Here is a 12,923-nt window from a genome sequence, read left to right as displayed (position 1 = left end):
ACAGCCAAACCATATCATGTAATTTCTTAATAGTCACTTTTTAAAAGTTTATCATGTTTTGACAGAGTAAGACAGTTCCTGATATATCTATCAGGAACATTTTTAAATTAATTTCCAATGTTTTCAAACTATTAGCAGCTAGACAATTCTTAATAATAGATTTAAATGTGAAAGTAAATAGGGTTGTCAGAACTTGTTGATCAATCAACAACCAATCAATCTTTTTTTCACCAAACTGATATTTTGTGCCAGTAATAGAATAGGCATATTATGTCTCAACAAACTTGACTCACCAGTTATATAGTTGAAATAAGGCTGTCTCACTGATATCAGTGCTCTTGTAGTATGGGTGTTTATGTGGTTTAATTAAGAGAATTTCTATGTCTGTAAATTGGGAAGAGGCGTAACTGTTGAACTAGTTCCTGGAATTGTAAGACTCTGACTCCAACTCAGTATTCAATATAATCAACTAACATTATTTTATGGTGCTATGATTTTGATCATGACTATTACCTTCCAATATGATGCTTTTATGGCATAATCAATCTATTGTTGCTAAAGTGCCTATTTTGGTACACCTTCCATCTTTGTCGAAGCACTCATTTCAAGAAATTATTTTTTAATAGTGGATTTAGTGGTGAGAAAGTGAGATTCTGTGGCATGTCTGACAATCAACAAAAGATGAGAGTTTTTCTGAAACACTTATGTTTAGGCCTCAGAGTTTAAACATTGGACATTTGCTTCTCTGAATCATCCTTTTGATCAAATAATGAACAATCTGTTTTGACATTTTCTTCTTTGGTGTTTCATACATCTGTTATGACATAACAAACAACTATAGTACTTGATGAGAATCTGGAGGAGGATGTACATAAATAAACTCAATTTCTACTTGAAAGGTATTAATTGTGCCTTGGTATTAAAGTGGATGAGCTATATATATTATGGAGTCTTTTTGTCTAATAACTCCAGCAAATTTTAAATAATGGTTCCACAATCACCATAATATCTAGGAGAGGAAAGGCATATAGCCAATATAGTGTATTCTACTAAAAACTCATCTAGCATATTAAATGTCACATCTTTCTGAATTTTTAAAGATGAAAATTAATGATTCATAGAGGCAAATTTTCCCAAAATAATTAGAATCACAACCATTTTCATATTATTTTTGAAGTATTTATCCTTTAACATAGGGTCAGCTTCTTTTTAGTTCAAAGGCTTTGTCAATTTTTTTCAGCATACTTTATATATACCTGTTTTCCATTCAAATAAGTGCACTTAAGCAGATATACTAGCTTCCCAACCTATAATAAAGATGGTAATCATCCACTCCTATTAATTTGCTTACTGAAAAAAACAATCTCACAGTAGTAGGTTTAATAGATTTTAGTGCACCAAGTGCTCCTATTGACCCTTAAAACAGCAGATGACACATGGTGATATTCTAAAGCATCCCCCTTAGTCACAGGCTCCCAGTATTTTAATTGCATTCATGATAGTTCTTGTTGATTCCATTTTTAAATGTCACTGCTGGCCAGGGTTCATAATAAGCTCTTTTTTTCCCCTCTGGTGATTTTCTAAGCCGTTCAAGACTTAGAATCTGAACACTCCTAATCAGGGTAAATCAAAAATAAATACATAAGGCCTAATGAGGACAAAGCTATGCTGAAAAGAAATCATCACAAATATTATCTTTTTGCAGCCATTCTGATTTGCACTTTTAGAAAATTTTTCTAAAACAATGAGCAAAGCTTGGTCATTGTTTCTCAAATTAAATCAGCCATCTAGTCAACAAGCATTTATTGAGAAACTACTTGGTTCTCATAAATGATTTTTAAATTTTTTTGCTGTTCTCAGTCCATAGAAAGGAAAACTTTTTATCTTACAGCCCAATACTCAAACTTACACACATACACACACACACGCACGCGCACACACACACACACAGTCATGTATACACCGACATGTATATATATATCTGAAAAATATGCTTCAAGAAACAATACTTATGGGTTTTATTAATTCATTTTTTATAAATGCTAATCCCAAGGTACTAAACTGATTCAACAACCCATATTATTGCAATGTATTGCAACCTAAGGATTGGAAACCTTGTTCTAAAAGTTATTCAGCAAGCTGCATACTCTAATTCATAGATAAAAACAAAGAAACAACCAAACATCTCCTCACAAATTACTGTAGACTAATTAAAGCTTTTGTTCCTTCAAGAAAAAACAAGTGATACAGCTCTTTCATATTTTGAGTTGAGGAAAGAAAAAAAGTCAGAATTACCCTTTTCTTTGCACGCACATAGCTTCATTTGCAGCATGGTAACTCTGTGTTTGCTAGGAAAATAATACTCATTTAATAAGGTAATAGAAATAATTCCTTCTTTATAAGAATAACTTATTTTCTTTGTGGTCACTTTTGGCCCCACTTACTGGTTTTAATTTTTCCCTAGATGAAGAAAGAAATAATTTAAGAATTTAAGAGAATTATAGTAATGAAAAAGATGTAATTTTTAAAATTTTATCATAATGAATCTAATAGCTACGAAATAAACTTTTCACAGTAATTCTTAAAATTTCTACCTAAATTTAGTGCTAACTTTTTGACCACTGTGAGTGGGAATTTTACATAACGGTTTTTTTTTTTTTTTTTTTTTCCTAAAGCAAGCTCTTACACAAACAAACTTTGGCCTTGGAATATATATTTATACAAATATTTGATGTTATGGGACTTACACTCCACAGTAAAAATATAAAGTCACATTTTGAGTACATGGATTGCCACAGGCTGAAAACCAGCCTCTGTGCTTCCTTCTTTCTTCTTTCTCAACTCTGACATCTTAGAGCCTTCTTTTTCTCATTTGTTACAAACATGTTATTTAAAAATATTGAATAAAGCTGTAACCCAGAAAGTGAAATGAGCTCTACAGATTTATGTAGAAAGAATTGTTTTACAAACAAACCCCTGGGCCTACTAGGATGTCTGCTGGTTTACACTGAATGGGTGCTTCTAATCTGACTCCTGTACCTTTCCTAGCACCTCTTCTATTTTGGGTCACTCTGTACTAAGGTACCAATTCTGCCACAGGCATGTGAAAGCTCTGCTGTAGGCTTAGTGATGTGAAGTCTACTTAGCTGTAGACATACTCCAATCACTCTGTCTAATTCAGTCTTCCAACTGGCTTCCTATCAAGTTCCTTCTGTCTCATGTAGAACAATCTTGCCATATTCATCTTGCGTATGAGATGCCCACATCACATGGCTTATCTGGAAGTGTTTTAATAACAGATCTCTTCTCTAAGAGAATTTCTCAAACACAGAACTCCATATATACATGTATGGAAAGCTCCTTATGCAGAGCTCAATAAATGTCACTTCGCTTTTCTTCAACACAACCTCTATTTTCAGCTCTTGTTGAGCTGTGGACTGTAGATACTTCAGTAGTTGGGAAGCAGAGACTTTCAACAAGTTAAAGAAACGGTGCCCAAATATTTTTTTATGGTATACCATTAGAGCAGAAATCCATGTATATAGGCTCTTTTGTTTGCTTTTGTTTTTTAAAGCCAATTGAAGCATAATTTTCACAGAATAAACTGCACCAATTTTGAGTATACAGTTGCATGTGTTTGAACACATTTACACATCTCTGTAACCACCAAATAGTCAAGTTCAGAACACCTACATTACCAAAAAAATTCTTCTCATTCACTGTTCATCGCCCATCCCCAGCCTAAGACAAACACAGATCTGCTTTCTGAATCTATGGATGAATATTGCCACGCTTTAGAAATTAATTTAAATGAAATCGTATAGTACATACGCTTTTGTTTCTGGCCTCTTTCACTTAGCTTCTTGTGGAGACTCATCCACTTTGCATTTTAAGTAGTGTGTTTCTTTTCATTGAAAGCCGTATTTTATTACACAGATAAGCCACACTGTTCACTGTTGATGACATATTCAATTTGGGGATATATAAACTTTGTACCTCTTCTAAAACTTAGTATGGTATATGAAATGTTGTGCAAACCCATATGTTATGGGAAACACCCTTTTAACTCCACAACAATCTTATCAGGTAAATTCTGAAATATATCCTGATTTTTTATTGTATTACATTAACATAATTTAGAAAGGAAAGGGAAAAGAGAATTAAGATTTATATTCATAAAAAGCTCTAAATTTCTTCTCAAATTCTTACTTTATGTCCAGTAAACAATTCTGCAGTTTTTGCAAATGAGGGCTTCCATTGAGTACAGGACTATACAGCCATGGTAAATGAATGCAGTCTCTCATTTCCATTAATTCAGTGTATTTGAAATTTGAATTTTTACCCTTCCTTGAACAATCAACAATGGCCCTGTTTTCTTCCTCATAGATTACAATTCAGCATGTTTAAGCATCTTGTTACATGAGTAAGAAAGTATAAAGTCCTTGATCTGAGGAAGCAGCTAAATAAATATCAGTTGGTTTCCAAGAACTAGTCATCTGAAATATTAAAATAAACCAAATGTCTATTCTCCAGTTTATCTTAATTCAAAAATCCCATAAATTGATAATGATTGAAGGCACAGTTACCAAAAAAAAAAAGAAGCTTCAGACTTAGTGAACCTGATTTGCACACTTCACAATAAGTTTATTAATAAAAACTTATCTTTTAAGTTGAATAGTGTTAAAAACACATATTTATAAATTATTTTATTATAGGACTCTATTTGTAGCAAAGAAGTTCAGCCTTTCCATTTTTAGAGCAACACATCTAATTCCTCTCTAGCAAGTAGTTAGATCTTGCTAAGAGAAAAAAGTAATATTAGAAGTAGAAAGAGTGCAGTTTATATTTTAGATACTTCTGGCTTCAAGGCTGGAATTAAATCAAAGGATGGAATAAGGAAATTATTGGAAATACGAATCTGAAAAGAATCATGGTAGAAAGAGATGGGGAGTATTAAGCCTTGTTCCTTAGGTAGAAGGGAACAGAGAATGATTACCTTTTCACACTTTCAAATGCTTCTATGAATGAGTCATAAAAGACTCTCTCACCCTGTACTCCCTTACACTCATTTCAAACTCTTCTCCAGCTACATTTCAAACCTGTGTTTATTAAATTCATGAATAAGTCATTTCTGTTTTGAAGCTCTTCAAAGAAAAGGAACCACAGATGTATTAAGAACTTTTAAGGATTAAGCACAGGCTTCCACTTGTCCTTCTGTTTTTTAGAACTCATTCTGCATGCAACTATTCATTCTCTTTTCTAGCTTCAAGTCATCTACAAATTAGATAAAAAGAGCCTTTCACTTTTTTCATCCCAATTATTACATTATGAATAAAAGAGAGGTGGATGAAGCCCTGTGACTCACAACTGGACATCTCTTTGTAGGTTTCTTATGTGTCAGCAGCTCTGGAGAAAATCATGGTGTTCTGATCTATCAGATTTATAAGCATGAAATCTCATGTGTCACTTATAATAAAGACATTATTACAAAGAATCCTCTAATTTTCCTAATTCTCTCCACATATTTTACTCCTTTTCTTCTTTGGAGAAACTATAACTTTTACCTTAAAAACAAACAAAAACTTCTTACTTATGGGTTCTATTATCTTTCTACTGCACTAGAAGGCAGAGCGGCCAAAGTCAAGTCAGAGAGGAGATGGGTGAGAAATGCCAAATCCTACAAAGGTGCTGTGTTCTAAGTGTCATAAGAAGATTTTTAAAGAATTTAAATAGGTAATGATATGTCTAATTTCACTTGATTGAATGGGAAACTAAAATCCACTTGATCCATAAATGGCATCTTCCTATTCACATGACTTGTTTTTATTGGGTTTTCTGGCTGAGGAAAGTTGCAGAGTATAGATTCCAGAGGCCTAAGATGATGCTTCCCAATGCTTGTGCATGACTCTCAGTAGACAGAAGTTTAAAAATTCATGTTCCACTCTGCTCCTCTCTTTCTTTCAAATGTGCTTTGTGTTCTGTATGATATTTAATATGTGCATTGCTTTCACAGAAAAGGAAACAAACAAAAAACAAATTCAGACTACAGAAGCTGTACTCAGGCACATCCTCCTTATGCAACCATCTGTCTCATCTGTCCCCAAGAGGGAATTCTAATAATGTTATCATTTGATTCCCATTTCAGGCACTTTGCATTTTTATGTATGCTAAAGAATTCAGCAACTCATCCAACTGGCATAAGCAATAGGAAAACTTCCTTTAGAGCACAGGTGTACAAGCAAACAAACCCTTTCTGTGCTTGGAAATGGATCCTTCAGTGTAGCAAACTTCTCAGCAGTGTGCTGAGCTGGCACGAAGAGGTGGAAGAGCACATCTGTCAGGGAGAGTGAACAGATGGAGATCACCACTTCTCACCTTCTAGCACAGAAGGGAATAGATACTGTCACCCCAAACTGTCTTTTTTCAGCCGTATTTTAGAGCAACCAAGCAAGCAGTAGAGTACTAAAATATGTTAAGGTTAACCAGCTCATTAGCTCTGGGTGCCCCAGAGAAAGAATCTCATACCACAGAGACTGTATGGGGACAGTGGGTTGTAAACATATTTTAAAAGCAAAACAAACCAGAATATATCCTAGTAGAATTAGCGTGAATAAACATAATGCAAATGATCAAACTCGGGTTCTGAACTTACCACTGAAACAGAAGGAAGTCTTACAATATTAAAGAACTGTCTTTATGACCAGCTCTCAGCATGATATGCTTTGTTCCACCAACTGTTTGTAAAAACTGGGATTCCACATTCAGAAATTAAATCATTAACTTCCTAAGTCTACTTTTTTTCAAAATACAAAGCATATCTGAGTTACAGCAAACAGAGATTCATAACACAATTTTGTTTAAATGGATTAGATTAATTGACATCTAGTCCTCTTCCACTTGCTGTTCTTTATAACAATTCTCTTTGCTTCTTCAACTATGGACCTTAAAAAAATCCTGTGGTAGGTTGTCACTTTAATGCAGATATGTCTTCCATTTTCAACACTTGCTGCTTTCTTCAGCAGAATATCAGAGCCACAACACTATAGCTGGATGCAATGTAACTATTTAGTAGTTGGTTTTGCTTTCAAATACTTATAGTGCACAGGGTAAGCCAAGCCAACAAGCCAAGCTCAGCTCTCTGGCATGTATGTTTTGCAGATGCTTTTGACCCTTTTTCTTGCATTCCTGTCTTATGTATTTCCATAGCATGGACAGTCAAAGAAAACACCATCACCCCACCCCCACCCTGCCATTTTTTTTCTAAGAAGCCAAGGCTTCTTTAGAGTTTGATGGTGATAAACTTAAGACATGCCAAGCTTTAATCAACATTCTTTAATCTCTCAACTACGAGCTCCACGTATTAAACACCATTTGAAATCAGGCATGTGTTAGTCACTAAACTGGTGTTGAAAGCCGAATTACAATATTTGCTCTTACAACACAACCAAATTAAATTTTGCATCAACAATAGCTAACATTTTAACATTTTTAAAGCCTCCTCTATGCCTACATTTCTATCCAAACTTTTGTTGCCTGAAGAGTGAAAACGTCTGGCAAGTCCAGTTTAACTTAACCCCACAACATTCAGTAAACACAGCTTTTACATTTTATTGATGTTTATCAAAATGAATCTTCTATTCTCCTCTTTTTTTTTCCTATTTAAAGAGGAGATAGCAAATGTTTTAAAGTAAATTTTTGCTATGCAGTATTTTCAGGTGTAAATAGAAATTGTTTCTTTTACAGGCATTGTACATTAATGTAAATTCTGCTGCATTTGAAAATCTGTCAGCTTTATTTTGTACTGGTATTCAGAATCTTCTCCTTTTGACCAATATTATATAAAGTTCCTCTGGGAAGATAATGTGCATGATTGCAGGCTTGCCTTGTTAAAATCCATGGCTTTTTATGCAGTCATGTTTTCACCTATGAATTATGCATGAAAGAGTATCTCATTACATTTCATTTTCTTTACAGCAGCATCCTCTCTTCTAGACATACTCGGATTCCCATCAGCCAGGCTCCCCTCGCCCTGTAGCTTGGCTCCATCTTGATACCTTCATAGCATTTTAGACAAAATGGGCGTGTTTAACTTGTCGCCTCATGTCTGATATAAATTATTCACTGGAGCTTTGCACAGATTTGTGAGATAACCCGCCTGGACTCAGAGAAACTTCACAGTCTGTGTGGGAATCTGACAAAGACATCGAAGGCCGTTTTTCCAGCAGTTGTCCAAGGCAAAAGAGAAAAAATGCCTTCACTCCAAAGCTCAGCCTCATTTTATACCTTAAACATCCCTCACTCTCTGTCATAACATAGAAATTAGCTATAGATGTTTGCCACTTGGGTGTGTTTGGGTGTTGTGCTATTTTTCTCAGAACTATAGGTCAAGGAACAAAGCCCTGTTTTTGTTTGAATTTTTTTTTCCTTTGAAATGAAGCCATTGGTCTTCCATACCTGACAAGATGAATTAAATGTGGAGAAAAGATCACAGAATTTAATCAGCACAGTCATTCAGTGTATTTGGTCGGGAACAATCACTCAGAGAAGCATATGGACAACTAGGTTAGTATGTTTGTATATGTGAGTATCAGTGTGTGTGTGAGAGTATGTATTATGATGATTTCTAACTAAGCCTATGTCTCCAATTTCAAATATTTTCTTAGAATATAATCTAGTTCGAAAATAATTAATTTTGAATGTGTCCAACTATGTCATTCACTATAATAGAGTCATACTATTGAGGGAGTCAAATAAAAGTAACAAAGGAAATAAACCCCCCAATAAAATGAATAGGAAATAATGTGATTACAAATTGCCTTTATTTTTCCTACCTTATTAAATATTTTCTTGGAATCATTGAGAATTATTTAGGTAACTGAAGGCAATCTTCTATAAGAATAAGAAATTGAAAGGCTCATTGAAGTTTATTTCTAAGCAATAAAAATTCTTGCTCTACTTTCTTTAGTTCTTCTTGGGAGAATACAGTCATAGTGACAAAAAACTTCCATACTCCAACTGTCATCTATTCTCTCTAAGAATTGAAACCTTCTTAAAATGAAACCCAAGGAAGAGACTCATGAGCTCACTGATCCAAGAGAAATGGCAGTAAGGCTTATGTTTCTGACAATAAGCTTTTGAAATATATCCTTTACATGTGAAATTTTGCAATATGGGAATTCATTATAAAAGGTTTATACTTCAAAAAGCAGATATTTTGTTCTTATACCCCCATGCTCTTCTTAATAATTAGATGTGTAAATCAATGTCTGAACACACACACAAACACACACACACACACACACACACACACACATGCTTATATTAATACATCTCAAACATATTTCTATAGCATTTGTACATGTGTAAGACACATATAATCCATACCATCAATGCTCAAATATTTTGCTTAGTGATGTTGATGTGACTGATGACAAATATAATATGTCAAGAGACTCTGGTCCAACTACCACTTCAATTGTTAATCTCTCAAAAGTCATGGGTATTTCCATGTATTCCCCTGACTCCAAGGAATCTTCATGAGAACACTTAATAGTAAAGTGGAAGTTTTTTTACATTTTCAATGTAGTATTTATCTAAGTAATTATATACTTTTGTGATAAATATATGACTTCTCGATTTAACTGTTGTTTCTTCATGTGGTAGTAACCCAGACATAACTTATAGATCACATGAATCTGAGCTGCAGTCTGTTTTTATGCAAGTACAAAGAGAAAGTTGACATTTGCAATGGATTACAGTTTTCTTTGAAAGCTGATTATTTGGCACAGTGATTGGTATTCAATGAATGTTATTTAACTGCTGGTTGAATGAATGGATGACCTGTTGTTATAGGTGGCTCCATAACAGGTTGGAAATACACAGAAGATATGAATAGAGTTCAATATCAATATAGGTGGGGGTGGAAGAGTCAGGTTCTGATTTCCCTTCAACTGCTCTTACTGTTGTTTCATAGCAGCAACTACCCTTGAGTTCCTGTCCCTGGGAGAGGATTTTTTTATAACTCCTTTGATTTCTACGAAAGTTTTCAATGAAATGACTTGAAAAGCTAGGGCAAAACACATGATTGTTGGTATGTATTCCTGTGGTAGAGCATGGGCTTCAGAGTGTTTAATATTAAATATTATCTAAGGTAGTCTAGATTTAAATTTCTTTCAATTTGTCTACACTCTTGCTATTCTGTGTTATTTAAAAATTCGAGATGATTTAGTTGGAATAAAATCTTGTCTAAAGATTGCTGTCATATTAGCTTATTTATGTTATCTCTTCTATAAAGTCTTGGTTTATATTATTCACAGTGCCTGCAAGATAGATACTATTTTCTCTGGGGAGAAAGTACGTCAGTACCTGTGAGTATGAAACACATGATTCACAGCTCTATGTGACTTTATTACCCTTGTTCTCTGTTCCATACCTAATCTTCTCCCGCTTTGAGGGGTGTAATAAACATGAAGAAAAGTTTTGGTAGAAAGGGGTATTTTTCACTGTTTCACCCTCATGTATTCATACCATGACAAAAACCCAACAATATATTTATCTCGGAAACACAACTAGGCAAGATTTCATTGTGTTACTACATAGTGATAATTTTATATTTTAACTGTGACTTGAAGTAGTAGAAAGAGAATAGACAATTTATACCCACCAGTCAGGGTAACACAATGGCATAATTTACACACAGGCATTTCATCCTTGGGAAAGAAAACTCTCTCAAATCATTTCTTTCAGATTTATGTGCTTTATATTGAAAAGCATTTACAGGTAAAATGGTCTTTTCTCTGGCACTGTCCAAATATGTTTATTTCTATTCCTGCTTCAGCAATATGTATATTCAGAAATCTAAGCTGCAAGAGAAAGTGAACCAAAAAGAGAATTCTCCCTAACATTTTATAGTCTAGAAATAGAATCAATTAATTAAATGAATGATCTATCAATTATAAGTCAGGGTGAAATGGTAACAAGGCCAAGAAAAAATACAAATTGCTTATACCCTGTGCTGTTGTTTAGGTAAAATATGAGGTGCTGGTACTCTTATCTTGATTAATTCCAAAATGCCTCTTTCACTTACTCTGGTGCCTCACCCTCTTTTCTGATCACATTGACATGTGAACTTTTTTGTCCCTGCCAAGTGAGTTATTTGCAATGGCAATATTAATATATTTGAGCTGAATTAAATCAAGTTGCTTTAAAAAAAAAAGCTATAGTTATGGGGTCAGAGCACACATTATATCAAAAAAGTATTGCATATATTTGAGATGAGGAAGGCCTACCTTGGTTCAAATAAGGCTAAAATTGATTTGGAAGTCATAAAGAAGGCGACACCGTGGATTCTACTATGCTGTTTAAACATGAGAAGTAATCTTTTCATTATTTTAAAGTCTGATATAGCAAAAGAAATTTACATATAGTGTTATTGTGAAGAAGTATAGATTATTTAGCAGATGATGACTGAAACCTTGAGGAAAAGTTTAAAGAAAGGTTTAGAAGTTGTAGGTAATATCTAACATTAAAAAAATGAAGGCAAAAAAGAAAAAAAGATACTTGAAACTTGCCAGTTCTAGTGATCCACAAAAGACTAAACCAAATAAAACTACCTTTAGTTATATCAAGAGAGAATTTCTATTGAATGTTAAGATATATTTCTCTCTTCTCTGAACTCTAACAGCATGTATTATCTGAACCAATCATTTGAGAATAAATCAAATATCACTTTATGACTTCTGTAATGCCTTATTAGAATGTTATTTTGCATCTTGTATTGTGCTTTTAGTTTTTCCTTTGATTGTGAGCTTAAGACCAAATGCTGATTATTTTATTCATCACAAGATATAGCTCAGTTTATTTTACATACCAGGTTCCAAAGAAATATACTTTAAAAAATTGATCGATTTAATCTTCACACCTGATGTCTTGAAAAATTAGAGAGGGAATCATAGTTTTGAATGATCTAAGGTTGTCATGCTTAGACTCAGAGGAATAGACCAGATGATCGTTTTGATAACCTAAGAGTTGTCTATAACATATAAGGTATGATTACCAGCTCCTATAATAGCCTCTACAAGAATAAAAATTGAGGGTTAAAAGTGTAATGAAATGCAAATGAAACTGTCCTGAAAACAGACTGCACATTTTATTTGTTTTTTACAGAATCTAGGACGTAGGGAGTGGTAATATTAAATACTATCAACAGTATTCTAGCTTTAAACTAATGATAAAAGTAAGTCATAGTCAAAGCATACTTACTAGTTTAAAAATGAATGTTACTAAGCATTTTGGAAACCAAATGTGGCTGCATCAATTCTACATTCAAAAAGATCTTTAATATACTATTCTCTCTAGTTTTTGTATTTCCTGGTTTTGTCAATGTATTGCTTAAAATTTAAGTCCATAAGTAACTTCACATACATGCAGCTTATCCAATTAAAATCAAATACATTTATGTTTCAAGGCTTACACCGAACACTCTTACCTAAGAGAGATCTCACTCTTTTTTCCAAAGATTTCTCCCTTTTAATGAGGAAGAAATAAAACACATTAAAAACTCATGACTTATAAAATCCTTTCAACATCTACTCCATTTCAGGTAGATACTATTTTAAATAGCTTTCTTAAACAATGCATATTTGTGTTGCGCTTAATTAAATAAAAGGCAGAATAGCACAGTCTAAATATCACTGGACTTGAGGAGCTTTAATTCTGCTATATCCATTCATTCTCTACAGGACCTCACACAAGTCAATTAACCTATTTGGGCTGCAGTATTCTCAACTGTAAATGAAACTATTGCATTAGATCATATTTAAGGTCTTTGCCAATGCTAGACTTGTATAATTTCGTGTTCTATGATTACTTAAAACCTCAATTTTCTCATTGAAACAATATGCTTTACAATAACATCTTTCCTT

At 33.6% G+C, this 12,923-nt stretch overlaps 1 long non-coding RNA gene across 1 annotated transcript in view; it reads left to right on the top strand.

Annotated features, from left to right (window-relative positions):
• The first annotated feature begins 7,995 nt into the window (after positions 1-7,995).
• LOC116529454 overlaps positions 7,996-12,923 on the top strand; it is a 32,377-nt gene continuing 27,449 nt past the window's right edge. Inside the window, exon 1 of the long non-coding RNA XR_004259513.1 lies at positions 7,996-8,562. This is a non-coding gene — a long non-coding RNA (uncharacterized LOC116529454). The remainder of the gene's footprint in view (positions 8,563-12,923) is intronic.

This window comes from Sapajus apella, unplaced genomic scaffold (genome assembly GCF_009761245.1).
Source record: "Sapajus apella isolate SASKATOON/1434 unplaced genomic scaffold, GSC_monkey_1.0 scaffold3, whole genome shotgun sequence".
In the NCBI taxonomy this organism is placed as follows: Eukaryota; Metazoa; Chordata; class Mammalia; order Primates; family Cebidae; genus Sapajus; species Sapajus apella.
The sequence above is the reverse complement of the archived record's forward strand: the minus strand, read 5'-3'. Positions and strand labels throughout refer to the sequence as shown.